This window comes from Megalopta genalis, chromosome 12, assembly GCF_051020955.1.
Source record: "Megalopta genalis isolate 19385.01 chromosome 12, iyMegGena1_principal, whole genome shotgun sequence".
In the NCBI taxonomy this organism is placed as follows: domain Eukaryota; kingdom Metazoa; phylum Arthropoda; class Insecta; order Hymenoptera; family Halictidae; genus Megalopta; species Megalopta genalis.
The window spans coordinates 11,606,631-11,623,834 of NC_135024.1; the positions used below are offsets into that span (position 1 = coordinate 11,606,631).

Consider the following 17,204-nt stretch of genomic DNA (forward strand, 5'->3'; position numbering starts at 1 on the left):
CTTGAAATAGACAAAAATCTAAATAATAAAGATCATGGAAAGTTCGGTTTGGTTAACCGCTACTTTTAATCGTTACTTTGAAGTGCTGTAACTTTGCAAAAAAAGTCGCAGTCACGTTTCTTTTCGTTTAATTAAAGAGGAGGGGGGTTAAATCTTAGAGAGAGATCTAAGTAAGAGAGATCTAAATAATCTCTCTTAGAGAGATCTAAATCTTAGAAAGAGAATCAAATCTTATTCCGCTGTAGACGGCATCTCTGAAAAAATTTGACAAAGTTTGCGCATTTCGTTGAAGTCGACAATTTTCAATGTGACAAACATTGCGTCACATATAAAGAGCTAGAATGACGAGATAATATAAAAATCGATTTTGTGATAATAAAAATTTATAATATAAAAAAAACTTAAAATCGAGAACCAGTATCTTAAAGTAGAAGCTTTAAGCTTTAATTTAACAAAAATCATTGTCCTCCTATTTCTCGCGAAGTTATAGTCAGTCAAAATTGGCCAATTTTTTGTTCAAAATTTTTCTGTGCTACAATTTTTTGGAGTTGTCGAAATGTCTTCTCGTTTCCACTAATATCATACTATGTCAGCTTTAAAGGCTTGTTTTAGACTAATACATTTACTAAATCTTCGGCACAGATTTATGTTGCTTCTTCTTAAACGTAAAAAATGGATAGCTTGCCATTAGTAAGCATTACCCGTCCAACAGTAGATAATGCCAGTTGAATCGATGGTAATTTGTCTGGCTATGTAGCATTGCTAAGTGGGTGCTTGATTACATGTGGCAATCTAGTGCACTGCCGGCTATGGATCGGATGTCTTATACATATTAGTCCTCTGCTGCGAAAGACGTATATGTGTACGTGCATGTATTCGTTCTAACACCACCGTTAATATAATACATACACGAAGGACATACTGTAATCACAATAGTCTACACACTTGCGAAAACCTTTAATATGAAGATCGCAACAAGCAAAATTTTATGTATTTCATTCATATTTATTCATTTATTATTTAAACTCGATGAACTGCGAATAAATGACGACGTTTTCACGCTTATTTACAAAAAATTTGACTGAATCGAAAACTGGAAAATATAGAAATCTACAAATAGTTATCACAAGCATTATATGTATATGTATGAAAATATATATATAAAATTTATCATTATATTAATAATAATGACTAAAACAAAGTTCTTTAATTTTGTCAGTTTTAATGTACATATTTATTTTATAGAACATATATTTTATAATTAATATTGTACAGGACGAAAGAGAGATATATAAGATATAATAAGAAAGTAAAACGTAACACACATAAAATGAACTAATGCTTAAAAATCGAGAATACATTTTTAACGAAAATTATACACAATAGAACAATTAGTTTTAACAAAATTTAATAGGTACTTTCCATTTCAATAGTTAGATTCGACTAAACCCTTCCATGATTTTCTGTTTTAATTTAGATGCATGAGAATTTCTTTAATCTCAATGAAAAATTAATTGAGACCTTCAAATGATATATTATTTTAACGTTTTTTAATTGTTGAAATTTAAACGCTGTATGTAAACATGTACTCTAGTTACTATATTTCACTTGTATTTATTATTTTCTATGTGTGTGCTTTTCTAGAATTCAGTAAAAAATGTTTCCTATAATGCTTGTATATTTTTTAAAATGCATAAACAATAACATTATTTTATTCGAAAGAAATGATGTACGTTAAAACCTTTCACTTTCTTATGGACACATTTTCATATAAAATATAACGTATCGTAGATTAAAATTAATAAAGTCGAGTGTGCTATTTTAACCATTTTCAAACAAGACTATAATTTTTCTAAAAAAAAAACTGTTTACGCGTAATTGTATTAACAGCAAGAATATTTCACGTCATAAGATCTTATTAAACATATCACGTATCATACAATAACCTAACAAAACTGTTTTACAAACTTTATTATTTAATGATGTACAATATGCGTAACAATGCATCTCAGAAGCTGACACGCAAACGTAGCACAATGCACGTGGTTTTTTATTACAGCGCACCACAGACAAAGGGTTATTAAAGCCCAAATACGCTGCATTGTTAACAATGTTATATAATACACATGTATATAATCTTAATTGACAGCATCATTGATGCGGACCATGATTGAAATTTCGATTTTTTACTTGACAATGGAAGTGATGTAGAGATCAATACACGCACACAACTCGAGTATTTTCAGTACTTCACTCGCTTTTAATTAGAGGATAAAGTGTTCGAACACAGCATTGTTTGTTTTCAGAAATGTACTTGATCATAAACGAATTGTTGTAAATTCTCTTACAATTTCCTCCATATTTTTAAGCTTGTCATGTGTATGATGTTATACGATAATGTACTATTATCAGAGACAATTGAATCCCATTTAATCTCGGGTGCCATAGTTAAAAAAGATATATGCCTTACTGGAGAGAAGATAATAATGCTTTTTGAGGCATTGTTTTCTATTCTCATAAACAAGTGAGATATCTACAGTGTTAAAATTTCATTTCACAGTACATGTACATTATACACATATTAATATCTATATCATTAAATTAAATAATTCGTATACCTTTTTTCGGTTTTAATGATTAAAATCAATGTTCTTTTGATAGTATCGTTAAATAATCTCAATTTTGATTTGTCAAAACGAAAGATAAGAAATAAATATAATATAATATAATATATATAATAATAATATTAATATTAATATTAATATTAATATTAATATTATTAATATTAATTTATTATTATTAATTTTCAATTAATATTAATATTATAATATAATATATAATATAATTAAATATAATATAACGATAAGAAATAAATATTATATAATAAGAAACTTTAATAAAATAAAATCATCAGTGTCATAATAATATTACTACTATAGTATGATGTCTTTATTGAAGAGATTATACAGGGTGTCTCAGAACTCACATCACACCAGGAAAAAGGCGATTCTTGAAGTAATGTGAAGTAACTTTTCCGTAACCAAAATGTTCTTCGCGACTATGTTTACGAATTGTTAACGATAAACTGCGGACCAATCACTGAATAAGTATGTCTGACGACACGTCCTCGCGGCAACTGTCACGTGACGATCTCTAACGCGTCAAAACGCATCAAGCATACTTTGTGCTGTGATTGATCTGTGTTTTACAACATACTAAAACAGCTCATAATATACACAGCATATACAGAGTTTTCATTTTATCTTGAGAAGATATAAGAAAAATGTAAAAAAATTGCATGATTTCATGGGACAAATATAAAAATAGGACATTTTTTTCAAAGTCATTTTACGTCAAGTTTTCACGGTTAATATCGACTTTTTCGACGCGATTTATAGTATCCAAAGTCATCTAAAAGTTATGATATTATACGTGGATCAATTCGTGTTTTTGTGAGCTACAATATTGTATTAATGAAAATATACCGACCGATTTAAAAAAAATCGACTTAAAATAACCCTGAAGAAACTACTTCTATATTCGTCCCATAAAATCATGCAACTTTTCATCTACACATTTCTTTCTAACATCAGGCATAACAGAGATATAACCTGTGCTGAAGATAAAATGAGCACCGCGTATAAGATAACGAGAGCATCATTTCGACGCAACATATATTAATTACTCTTGCAATGTATATCGTTCGTTGTCGCTAATAGGTACTTATTACAATAGCGATTACTTCGTTATTAACAGTTCAGAGTTCGAATATATGTATCAGTGTATCAATGGTAATTTGTAACGTTATACAATGTTACGAAAGTGTAAGCTTGCCCTTAGTTGACGGATGAAACGATGATACCAAATCAGCTTGAAGTTACCTATAATCTTGTTAAACGTACGGACACACTGCGTCCCCCATTCGAATGAGCGATTTCTCCTCTGGCATTAGATGCGGTTGATGATTACATCGTCGTGGATACGACTAGCTTACCAATTTGCGGCTGTTAATTGTACACTAGGTGGTTCCGAAGTACGTCGTCGGAATGTGGAAACGGAGGTTACGCTTAACGGATTATGTGCTCCGTTGGGTGGGAAAATTTCAGCATGGGTCTGTGACGTCACAATAGCAAGAAAACAAAGATTCAACGATAATCTATTAACGCAAACAATACATACGTAGTATACGGGCTGCTCCGTTTGGATCTACGTGTTTTCGTGAATTTATTCGAAATTATCCATCGTATTGATTAATAATTCCGGTATGCGTTAAAGGCGATGCGAAATGTATAGTAAATTCATGTGCCGAATTTAACGGGCTTGTAAATCCTGTTTGCAACAATATTAAAGGGAAGTTTGGTAGCTCCATGGAATAAATTTAAGGGGGTACTCTTTTGTGAACTTTTGAAAAAATCAATTTTTTGCATATTCTTGAAGGATATAGTTTCAAGATTACATCTCTGGAACCTTACATGCGACGATCTTATAATATTATCGATATTGAAAACTTGAAAAGCATTTTTCTCGACACTATGTTTTTCAGAACGGCGTCCATATCTCAAAACCTACTTGACCAACTGACTCAAAATTTTGAGTACGCATTTAGTACAATTATTATTTTTCCTATTTTTTAGGCCTCCGAAGTTTAACAAAATATGCAAAAATCGATAATCAAATTTCAAAGTATCGCCACTATTTGAATTACCGTTATTTTTTGTTTTGTTTTAGTATCTACTATAGCCAAATTCATACCAATTAAGGAGCTTTCACGTTTCTTTTACTTCTATTTTAGTTCTTAAAATAGAGCAAAAATTATTTCACCTTTTCGATACGAAATTCGCGAAATTTTCTGAATAATTATATAAAGAAGCTTAAGAAAATGTTGCACAATTGAAGATCAATATTCAGTAAAATAAATCGTTCTATGTAAGATATTACAACATTAATTACATTGGTCAAATGCATTAAGATTAAAAGAAAAACAAAACTGCGATTATTTATTAGAAGATTTGTTTTTAGTTTCAATTCCAATAGTTCATTTACTGTGCACATTAATTGAGCCTATTTTTCGCTCGATGCGTAAGTTATTGTGCCGCTTACCACAGAATAGGCCTACATAACCTCAAATCTCGACTCATCTCTTTCATATTTTTAAGGAGAAGAGATGTAAATATGAAATTTTGTTAAAATAGTCATCTCTAGTTTGAACTTTTAAGTGACTTCCTATGATAACTGCTATGTTTGCCGACAAATTTAGAACAGAAACTGACACATGTAAAGTTTAACAGTTGTTGATTTATTCGATTTATATCCGTTCGAATAATGACGTGTTTGAACTGTTCTTTTTTCAATGTTTCCATACCCAATTAAAAATCAAGTCCGAACGCGATGGCATACTCGGAGGAAGATAACTCGTTTTCATAAACAAACAAACATCAAATATATGAAGAATATTCGTTCATATCGACTGCAAATATAGCACGTGAATACCGTTTACACTAAATGAGCAATTTGCGGAAGTCGGAAACAAACGCACATTCGTCTGTTTGATCTAAGCGCATCATATATGATATGTCCTATATCTAATCTTATAATTAAGCTGCGGATTTTGCGCATTTATAACAAAGATGAATAAATCAAATACAAAACTGTAAAGCCATCAGGGCAATTTAAGGATATTGTTATATCGTTCTCAACTTATTACAATTATTAAAAGTGCGAAGATGTTTCATCTGAATTATATTTCTCACAATTAACTTAGTTTTTATTTCGCATAAAGATCCGCGATATACTTGTAATACAGTATTGTACAGCACTGCGATCTTATATTAATCATGTGTGAATGCTAGTCATTCCAAAAAGGTGATTTCTAAATAAACATATATTTTAAACTTATAAGAAATCAATTTATGGATGTTTTGTGCATAGATGTCGCTAAATTATTTACCGTTGAAAATGCAACTTATACAGTTTAACATAGAACAAAAGTAATCATGGTAATTTATATTGAATTGTTCGTGAAGTTTCATTTTTTTCGTGAAAAAAGAAATTTTCTTATAATATATAAATATTTTATTGAATTATATATTGAACATTTTGATTCAACAATCTTTGCCACCTTTCTGATAATAGTATGATTCCACGTGCATAAAATTCTTGATTCATGCTTGCAGAAAACTGATCCAAGTAAACTTGAAATAAATATTTTACCGTTTAACAAATTTTGTAAATATCGGAACAGGTAATGAAAGTTTCAGCATTTACAGAAGTTACCGATATCTAGAGACTGTATGTTTTACATTTTCGTTGTTATATTCAGTGTTTAATGTTTGAAAACAATTTTATCCCCCAAAAAATTCAGGTCGTTTGGCCCGATTATACAAAAATCATTCCGTTTTAAAAGGTATACGAATACTTTGTACACCGACTGTACGTGTTCGAGAAAATTTTGAATTAATATTTATTCAAGAACTGAGAATGGAACATTTAATAAGTAAATATCTGCATGAGTGTGTGCCATGGAAATTGTAGCGCCTAATTTTAGACGGGGTACTTTCACAGGAATCCACCGTATATGTAGAAATATTTGATATCTAAGCAACGCAAATGTAGTTTCTCGGTAAATTAGATTCGATACCAGTCAGTAACATACTTATACGGATTATCCTTGGATTCTCTTGACACCGGTGAATTCAAATTAGCGCGAGGACTTGATGGATCTAATATTCAGTTGGTGCGTCTTGATGCTCGGTGGACAGATATCAGCATACACATGTATAGTACACGGGGATAAGTTTCAAGATGGGTTTGCCTCCGTTTGCCACAATGTCGGCGAAATCTGGCCAATAAATTACATCTGGTCTGGAATTTCCTTCATTTCACAGATTCTCGTAACAACTTTGAATTCTCGCGTAGTAACAACTGCTTCAAAGACTGGACGATGTTTCGTGTCTGATTGATGCACGCGCTGGCGTAGTTGAATAATGATGACTATTGGACAAATAGCTTCGCAAGTATTTCTTAATTTATTGCACTATTAATATGAAATACTAATTATGTACGTTTCACGTCACTTTCAAATTCAAACAAAATTTGATTCTTCTGCTATCAAAATTTAACAATGAAAGTAAATTGAAGACATTTATTTATTTGAAGGTTTGAATCCCCTTGTATAATACGTAGAAATAGGAATGTAAAAAAAACAAATTTATAAAAACTTATAAACTACATCAACATGCAACAAAATAACAGACACCCATAGTAGTTATGGTGCACATTATGTAAGTTGTAATAGTCTTACTTAATTGTCCAATAATCGCAAGAAGGCGCAATATAGAAGGAGGAGAAGCTAGATATTCGCAAAACTTGTTGATAATTATACAAACCATTTAGCGAAGAATGAAGTTTCGGATGCACAGAGTGTCTCAAGAGTCCCTAGCAATCGGGAAATTAGGGGTACCCGAGATCATTTGAAGTAACTTTTTCCTTAGTGCAAATGCAATCAGCGGCTTTGTCTACGAATTATTAACGAAACACAGTAAATCCTCCCTAATTCGCGCTCAGATTATGCACAAAAATGGACAATTTGGGGAGAGGAGATGCGATTATTCAAAATAATCTTGACATAAACTTGCGGCTCGTTATTATAATTGTAGTTACCGATTGTCAACAACTATCGGGAAAAATCGTCCTTTTCCCCAATTGTCCATCTTTGTGCACAATCTGAGCGCGAATTAGGGAGAATTTGCTGTACATTAGCCAACAAGGGGCGATCTCAGCTGGCGCAAGGCGGCTGAGTCAATGAGCGGACGAGGCCAAATTCCGATCATTGGCTCGGCCACCTCGCGCCAGCTGATCTCGTCTCTCATTGGTCACTGTATTTCGTTCTTTTTTTAATATGTAATCTATAGACAAAAATAGGGGATATGTATTTTTGGAAACTTCTTGTTATCGCCGTTTAACGATATTATTATTATGCATATATTATTATATATTATTATTATATATAAAATCTTACCCTATTTCTGGATTTATATTAGAAATTTCAAAATGGATGCGAAATGAAATCCTGTTACTATAGTAAAGTATACATTTCGTACAACGTAAGTCACATTGATAATTAATTTATACGAAAATCTTCGACGATCATTTCTTCCTATTTTAAACAAGCCATGCTACTTAAACTCGTCAGAACTGGTGTCAACTGGTGTCTGGTACCGATTGAAAAATACTTACTAGATTTTAACACATACAAATCTTAGATGTTGATAGATAAACGTAACCAAAAAAATCTGAATATCAATTTATTTGTAAAACTTATTTTTTATGTATGTTTTTAATCCGATAGCCCAGAAATTGGAACATCTACCCTATTTTATTCGTCAGCTTGAAAATATGTGATAGCGATGCTGTCAGAATTATGTGTTGTAAAATTCAGCTGTTTACCGTTTCACAGGCTCTTTTTCGCTCTTAATATCACGGTACGCCATACTTTATGTGGGATTATTTGACATCGATTCATCCTCGCATTTATTCACGGCTGCCCTGACTGCTTTGTGTTCTCGGTGGAATTATCGTGCGCGAATTTTCCGCTATATCGAAAATCATCCGAGGTGTTGCGAGAATTTACGGTGGATCGATCGAATATACGGTATCTGCGGATTGCCCCCGGAACATCAATTTCCTGCTACCTATGATATTTTATTTGTTGTCTGTTGTTTCCAGTAGAAGTCCAAGTATTTCCTCCTCTCCGCACTTTCTCTTGGAAAATGTTATCCAACTTTAAAGTCTCAAGGTGTATTTTTCGAGGTAAATAGAGTCAAACGTGAATTCTTTACAACATTCAAGTTTTCAATTATACATCTTGTATTTTTCCGTGTGTACTCAATCTTTACTTTCCAATTAATCTCCAGGATTTTCGTTAATACAGCGCACGTTGTTAATTGTTAGTAATTGTAGAGGAATGTTAACTTGACGAAATACAGGTTTGAAATATTTTAACACTACTATCAGAGCGGTCAAATGACTGCTTTTAAAACCTTGAGCAAAATTTGAAAATTCAATGTTTTCGCTTTTTGCTCAACTTACTGAGACTTACTTACGCGAGACTTCTTCTATGATATACAGGATGTCCCATTTCAGTTAAGATTGTACAAAATCTCGTAGACACATGATCTGAAAAAGAAAACCAACACGTGCCCTTTAGTATTTCGAGAGAGGAGTCAAATGGCACTACTAATTTTTTAATGCGTGGACGTTTCTAAGATTATTATATCAAGGTCATCTTATTTTCCTATTATAAATCTATATATTTTTTCTTTCGGAATCATATTCTACGCAAAAGAGTGCACAATTTTTGTTTGGAACATTTTGTTTGTAATATAATGTTCTTGAATGAAATAAAATATCTTCTGTGTGTGGATGTAATTAAATGTACGATATTCTGATTGTACTGAGTATTGTCAAACGGCGGGAATGAAACCGTAATCAATTTAGTTACTTTAATAGAACGATAGTAAAGGAATGTCGAGTTAATGCTCCAACGATATTTGTAAATGGTTGCAATTAAAACTCTCGTCGAGTTCAACTAGGTAGCCAAAGAAGTGTAAAGGCAACAATTTGATATTTCGTGTATCGCAGCCACCCGTTCCATCAGTCGAGAACGAGATCATCCATGTAAAAGCAAAATTTAAAGCAATATCGTGTGCTGAAATGCTTGTTTCATAGTTTGATGAACCCTTGGATTGTGGCTTCTATCTTTCGGCCTTACGGTTTCCACGATTGGACGCCTCAATTAGCAGCCTCGTTCTGTCGCTTCAAATTTCCGCTATAAACGTTGGGCAAACGCGTGAGCTCGATGATGTGTGATCACTTGGCGGAACACACGTATTCAAAGTGACCATCTGGATAAAAGCTTTCGACGAGCGTATGTCGACCAAATTTGAAGTTATCTTATACAGGATGTGTCTCTCAACTGCGTACTCGCATTCTTAATTACGGTATTGATTCGCACGCATTTGCAGCCGAACAGATTGTGCGTCTAATTCGAACACGTACGATTGTTATCTTTTTCCTAACTACTTCAAATCATCATCGTTCATTCGTTATGCCTTGCGATACGAACGTGCGCATAACCATCTAAAATTATCTTTTTTTATGTGACGTCAGTTTTATTAGTCTTGTGCAATGTAAACGTAACAATAACAATTTCATTTTAAACCATACTTTTTCATTAAAGTTTTTGCTGTTTTTACAAATGATTCACCTCTATTGTGAACACTTCATGTTCGCAATTCTAGTTTTAAGTACAAATATATATATATACAGTTATATTATTATATTAATTTCATTCTTATGTTAATTTATTAATTCTAACTAATTGGCTGTCGTTTTGTCTGCCCGATTATGTACAATATCTACACTTTTTAAGTACAAGATTAAGTTAATTGTAGAGAGTTAAGTCTATTTTGTCAGAAAATTTGTGTAAGGACTTTCGAAGAATGTATTTTAAACTAACATAATTTACATTACCCAATAAAAAAAATTAAATTATACTTATATGTACTCTCACCTAATTATATTGGGTTGGCAACTAAGTAATTGCCGATTTGTTCAATGAAATAAACAATTTTTTTTACTTGGAATGAAGTTTAATCTGTAATTTTCCATTTTGTTCGATGACCTTTTGCCATCTCTCTGACAACTTGAAAATTCCACGCTCGTAGTAAGTCTGATCCTTTTCGGCCAAAAACTGAGTTAAGTGAGATTTTACAGCGTCATCATCATTAAAAGTTTTACCACGAATGGAGTTGTCCAGGGATCGAAATAAGTGGTAATCCGATGGCGCGAGATCAGGGCTATATGGTGGGTGTAACATCAATTCCCAACCAATATCCATCAATTTTTGCCGAGTGGACAAAGACGTGTGCGTCCTAGCATTGTCCTGGTGGAAAATGACACCTTTACGATTGACCAATTCTGGTCGCTTTTCCTTGACCGCTGCATTCAATTTGTCCAGTTGCTAACATTCACGGATTATAAAAAATAACATAATAATAATAATAATAATAATAATAATAATAATTTTATAATATAATCATAAAAATGGAAGTGAGAGACATCTATAACTGAAATCGGCAATTACTTAGTTGCCAACCCAATATATTACTTTCGCCTCGATACGATGGTGTTAAAATACGCGGACACTTGTATGCAAAATAAATCAATTTTACTAACCATTTTCTGAAAATTGAATGACGAGTGTAATTTTCTCTTCCAAATGAAAAACATTTTCTCTAGTACAAAGAGGTATTAAAAAATTCGCGAAAATGAACAATGATTAACAGAATAGATACCAAAGAAAGATGAGTCAGCATTCGCCAAATAAAATTATAGTTTCATTTTGATCCCTAATTTCGTTCATGCTAATTTGTCCGATTTGTATTCTCTCTGAAAAAAATCGGTGTAGGAATTTCCTGCCTACAGAACTGCGTTTCCTCTATTTCCCATAGAATCACTGCGCCTTGGGACATTTCATAGTTTACTGCGATTAGACCAGTACCGGGAACGTGCTAAACCGTATTAAGGAGCAAACGCGAGTAAAGAGCGCAACATTCGAGGATTACAGGCGACGAGACTTCCTTGGGCCGAAAATTTACGAGGGTGTAAGTGGAACCTAGCCGAGGGTGAATTCCAAAACCCGGGAACCCGGGAAACATAACGTACCAATTAACATGTACGGCGAAATTCGAAATTACGATACGCAAAACGTATGAACATATATCATGCTAACATACGAAGTTTTATTAAGCTGGATACTTGTATCTGTTCCTTAAGCTCCAGTTTCCATATTTGTGGATGCAAAAAATATGCTAGAAATTTATTTTTAAATTATTACATACCATACTATTTCGTCGAACCAAGAAAATTGTTGTCCTTATGCACTGGATTAGTGTAATAAGTAGACCGCGGATCTTTATACATTTATAGCATGAGCAGACTTTTAAATCTTCGACATTTTTCATAGACACTTGCGCTGATCTTTGGTTTATATGTCCATTATATTAATTTATTATATTAATAATAAATATTTTTAGAAACTACAGTATAAGATAATGGTTTTAAGCTTATTGTATAAAGAGATATAATTAATTATTATATTATTATTATATATAATTATTATATTATTATTATTATTATTATTATATTATATATAAAATACGAAAGAAAATCAAAATTTATTTGCAGAATTCAATAAATTTCACTTCATAATATTGTAAACGACTTAACAAGGTCTAATAACATTTTTATTTTATTTTCACTATGTGGAATCTTTTGATTGCTAATAGAAGCTTTACTTTGATTTTAATTTTTGTAAAATGACGTATGAAAATAAGAATTTGCATAAAAATCCACAGTCTACTTTAAATATATAAATGTAATTTCTCTTGAACGTTCTGACAGCTTTAATACAATTAGTATTAATAAGAATGTTGTAGGAGTGCATCGATAAAGGAGTGGAAAAGCGAATAAGTAGTAGTGCATCACAATCGAAATACTTTGTTTGTTTGACATTTAACTCCTTTTACGTAAATAATTGATACCTGTCTTACGAAGTTCAACTTCCTCACTGTTTTAAATTATATCTACTAATTTCTGCCATAAATAATACTTACATTCCTTTTGACAAACTTGCTCGAAACTGATTCTATTTTCCCACGTAACAACATGAAGTTACCACTGTGCCAACACAATGTTGAGGTTGCCCGTCTTCGCGTGAAATTCTGAAAGGATATTGACGTCCAAGTAGTTTCGCAACGTACAGTGTTCGCTTTGTCACTCGTGTATAATAGAATTTTGAATATCTCGTTCGCCGTCAACGCAAATAAATTTCCAATAAGCGTGCCTGTTCTTTTTCGGAGGTCCTCAAATGTTCCTTGCGCGCCACTGCTCTTGCCTCCCCGGTTTCCATTAAGCAGTAGATTTAACTTCGAATCAATCAATCGTGTAACCTACTTCCTTTGCTTGCCAATGCACAGTATTCAATCATCCACAAGCTTTGGCTTCACGAACAGCTTAACATGTCGTACCAAAAACGCATCAGAATAATGTTCTGATTAAAATTCTCCAGTAGTTCTATACGTTCTATTTACAATAGTTCAATCCAGACGATCGACCTTAAAATATTCTCCTATTCGCGTGTACCTTATGTATGCTGCACATGGAAAAACACGCATTCGTTTCCATAAGAAGTACCAATTTATAAAGTGAACATTTGAAATAATTCATTTCAAATCGTTAATTTATAATGCTGTCGTACGAAAATAAAAATAATATCAAGCCTTTTGAAACAATGTTAATTTCAAACAATGAATTATTTCAGCAGGATTTTATTTCAAATATGACAAGAGAATGCAACTAAAAGCTGGTTAAAAAATTGGCAAAGCTGGTTGGTAAAAATTACGGTATACGTACTGAAATAAAATGAAATAAAATGAAATATTGTTTGAAATAATATTTCAAATCTCATGTAAAATTTATCCAAGTCTAATATCGCAGTTGTCGTTATTTAATCAGTTTTTGGTTAACGTTTTTGATATTTGGAATCATTTGGAATCATTACATTCGACGATCGTTCGCATTGTCTTTTCGAATGGAGCAAGAACATTTTAAATAACATTTTCGTCCAAGTTAAGTGTTTCGAGAATTGGGAGTCACGAAAGAAAGCAATGCGAGAGGAAGGGACGCTGGATAATGTGATGAATCTAAAAAACATATTAAAAACGAAAATTGTTCTATGATCGGACATAATGTTGTTTCACCTTTCATACGAAGATGTACTATGTTCCCGTTGGAAATCTATTGTACAGCTATGAAGTTTCTATGGTGAACTGCTATTTAATTGATAGTCTGCGGTTTGGTTATCTAGCAATTATAACGAGCACGTGTAATTAATTTATGCTCAGGTTACGTGAGATAACGTCCACGTTGTATTTATGAATTAGGATTTACATTATTGCGTGCAGCTGAATTAATTACGCGGAGGTGGATCGTGAGTTTACGATCAAGTTCGGGGAGCAATTAAATGACACACTTAATTACCTATTGTTTAGTCGGGCTGGTACTATTGAGTTTAGACCGAAAGTTTCTTTCAAACTTGACAAGTTAAGCACGCTGGAAATTGGACGCTGGAATTCTAGGCAACATGCCGTTGCGAAGCTTCACCGCGTAACCACAGAAAATTTGTTGTAGGGAATTGCATTGTGCGCTTTGAAATCGTTCAAAACTCACTCCAGGGTAACAAAAGCGATTATCGGATAGTCCTTACCTTATCTTACAACTACGACGGTGCGTTTAAATGAGTTCTTGTTGGACTTATTATGGCGACGACTATGCAACACCTACTTCCACAGCAATAAATATTTAATCAACAGACTGTAACACCGTTTGTTATACGTAGAAATAGTAATTACAAATCAGTAATTTACATTCGATCATCTTTCTTATCCGATTCTCTTTAAACATTCACAATAATCAAAAATGTTTCTAGCTATATTGCAGAAATTTGTGAAAGTCGAAGCTGTTTCCAACATGTATCATATAGGATAGTAGAGGCGATTACTGTGGGGTGACCAGTTCACCTGCGATGTTTTTGATTTGGTCTCAGACATAATTAATTTTATATTTAACCAATAAGACGAATTACATTGTTTAATTTTTTCATTAATATAAAGTTAATTATATTTAAAAATAAACAAAAAGCACACTAATTGGCCAGCCGACAGTAACTGGCTCCACTTTCCTGTAACACTTCACACAAGAATTGTTAAGGTATCTGGCCACGGTATTCGATATAGTCGGCAACATTTGGACGATTAGGGCACAGTAACTAATTCATATACTTATGTTTTATTTCGACTAACATCTCGAATACATTTTAAAATATGCTTAATTTTCAGAGAAACCTTAAAGAACAATTCAAATGAATAGTGAAATATAAAAGTAATGATGAAACTGCATTATTTATCAAAATTTGCAATAGGTTAATTTGAGAATCCAGTAACCGGCACGTCTATCCAACAGCTGAATTTTTTCTTCATCGCAGTTAGATCGTAAATTCCGAAATTCTCTGATGAACAACGGCCATTATCCGAGTTAGTTGTGCGTCATTCATAGTTTAATAGTAGCGGTCACTTTTAAGAGGAAAAAGCATCAGGTGGAAACGGGATGACATTTCCCTTTCCAATTTCAAATTATTTCATATTCAGAGGTTGCTCGTATGATATTCAACCGCGAGACATTAGCATGTAAAGGGTGTACCAAGGAAGGAAAAGTGGAGTAGGGTGAGTCGGCTGGTGGGTAGGCGGTACACCAGTGGCAGCCATTCCACTGCACCGTAATGCCATTAGAAAGGAGGATGAGGATAGCTGGTTATTTCAGTACATTTATTTGACCAACCGTCAGCTGGTCATGTTACTGGAAAGTTTTTTTCTCGAAGAACACCTTCGACCGCGTCACTTTTAATCTCGTATAAAATCTCTTATATACGTAATAATAATTCAATTATAAAAATAAGAGATATTTTATATTACATATAATATAATTTTTATTGCTTACCCTACAGAATGAATAATATATATATTTATATTATATATATAATATATAAATATATATTATTCATTCTGTAGGGTAAGCAATAAAAATTATATTATATGTAATATAAAATATCTCTTATGTTATAATATAAATTTTATAAATAATTATTTTATAATATAATATGATATACATATATATTATTCACATTATATTATATTACATAATATATATAATATAAATATATATTATTCATATTATATTATATTACATATATATAATATAAATATATATTATTCATATTATATTATATTACATATATATAATATAAATATGTATTATTCTTTCTGTAGGGTAAGAAATAAAAATTATATTATATGTAATATAAAATATTTCTTATTTTATAATATTATAAATTTTATAAATAATAATTTTATAATAATAATATTTTATAATATAATATAATATAAATATATATTATTCTTTCTGTAGCGTAAGCATATATATATTATATAAAATAATTTGTACAATTCTATATATTTTATATAAATTATTTTGTATATATACACTTACATCTATTTGACAAAAAGTTTAGGACAAAGATTGAACGGTACAGGGTATACAGTAAGTGTAAATAAAAATAATTTCGGGAGTTATTTGTTTTCATAACTAAATCCAAGTCACCTTGAATTAAACAAATAGGAACATATAACTTTTTTTCCACCGCATTGTAGAGAACATCGAGACGGATTCAAAACACATATTACGTGCTATTTTTATTAACATGTTACTGCAACAATGGAAATGTAAAACATTTAGCTTCTCGTCGTATTTGATTCTAAGACAGTTGACCTAAGATTACTGACACACTATTTACATTTCCATCCTGTATATGCACATAATTATATAATTTCTATTCCTTCCGCTACGGAATGAATAATTGAATCATGAAACAAAGGAATTCTGGCGAAAACAATAGAAAATCAAGACTATGGGAAACATAAAATGATTGATTACCTCTTTTGTTACACAACCTCGATTTTCGCTCGTATCTTCGGTCCCGTTTCGTGCAACTAGCGAGGTTCTACATTATGAAATACACTTCTTGAATGACACAATGAGCGTAATATTTTTTTTTTGATTGTACTATTACACGGAATGACAAAAAGAAATGAAGAACTTATCTTTTACAACTTTTTTGTCTGAACCTAATTTCATAGAAATCGGTTAACACGGAGTCAAGCTTCAAAAATCCAAAGAAACTGCTGATTTCTGACAGGTATTGGTCGAAAGTGTAAAAAATCAGTACAAAACTGCGATTTTCGCGATCTTCGAACGTCGGTCTCAGGATCTATTCGGATCCAGACTGCAAAAATTGATATCTGAATGTTAAGTTTCTGACAACTAATTTCAATTTTAACATGTTTCGATAAAGTGTATAGAAAAACTAACGTATCTAGAAGGAATACCATAAAAGATATGTTGCATATACCGAGTTATATTTTATCAGAAAGATTCGCCGTTCGAGGGTTAAATGTTTGTAACTGTTTAAATGTTTGTAACTGCTTAAATGTTTGTTTTTCATTTGCTTTTCGGTCATTCCAAATAATAGC

General features: G+C 31.9%; 1 protein-coding gene across 4 annotated transcripts in view; it reads left to right on the forward strand.

Annotated features, from left to right (window-relative positions):
• LOC117222967 (opioid-binding protein/cell adhesion molecule) overlaps positions 1 to 17,204 on the forward strand; it is a 727,814-nt gene that overhangs the window by 345,179 nt on the left and 365,431 nt on the right. The window lies entirely within an intron of this gene.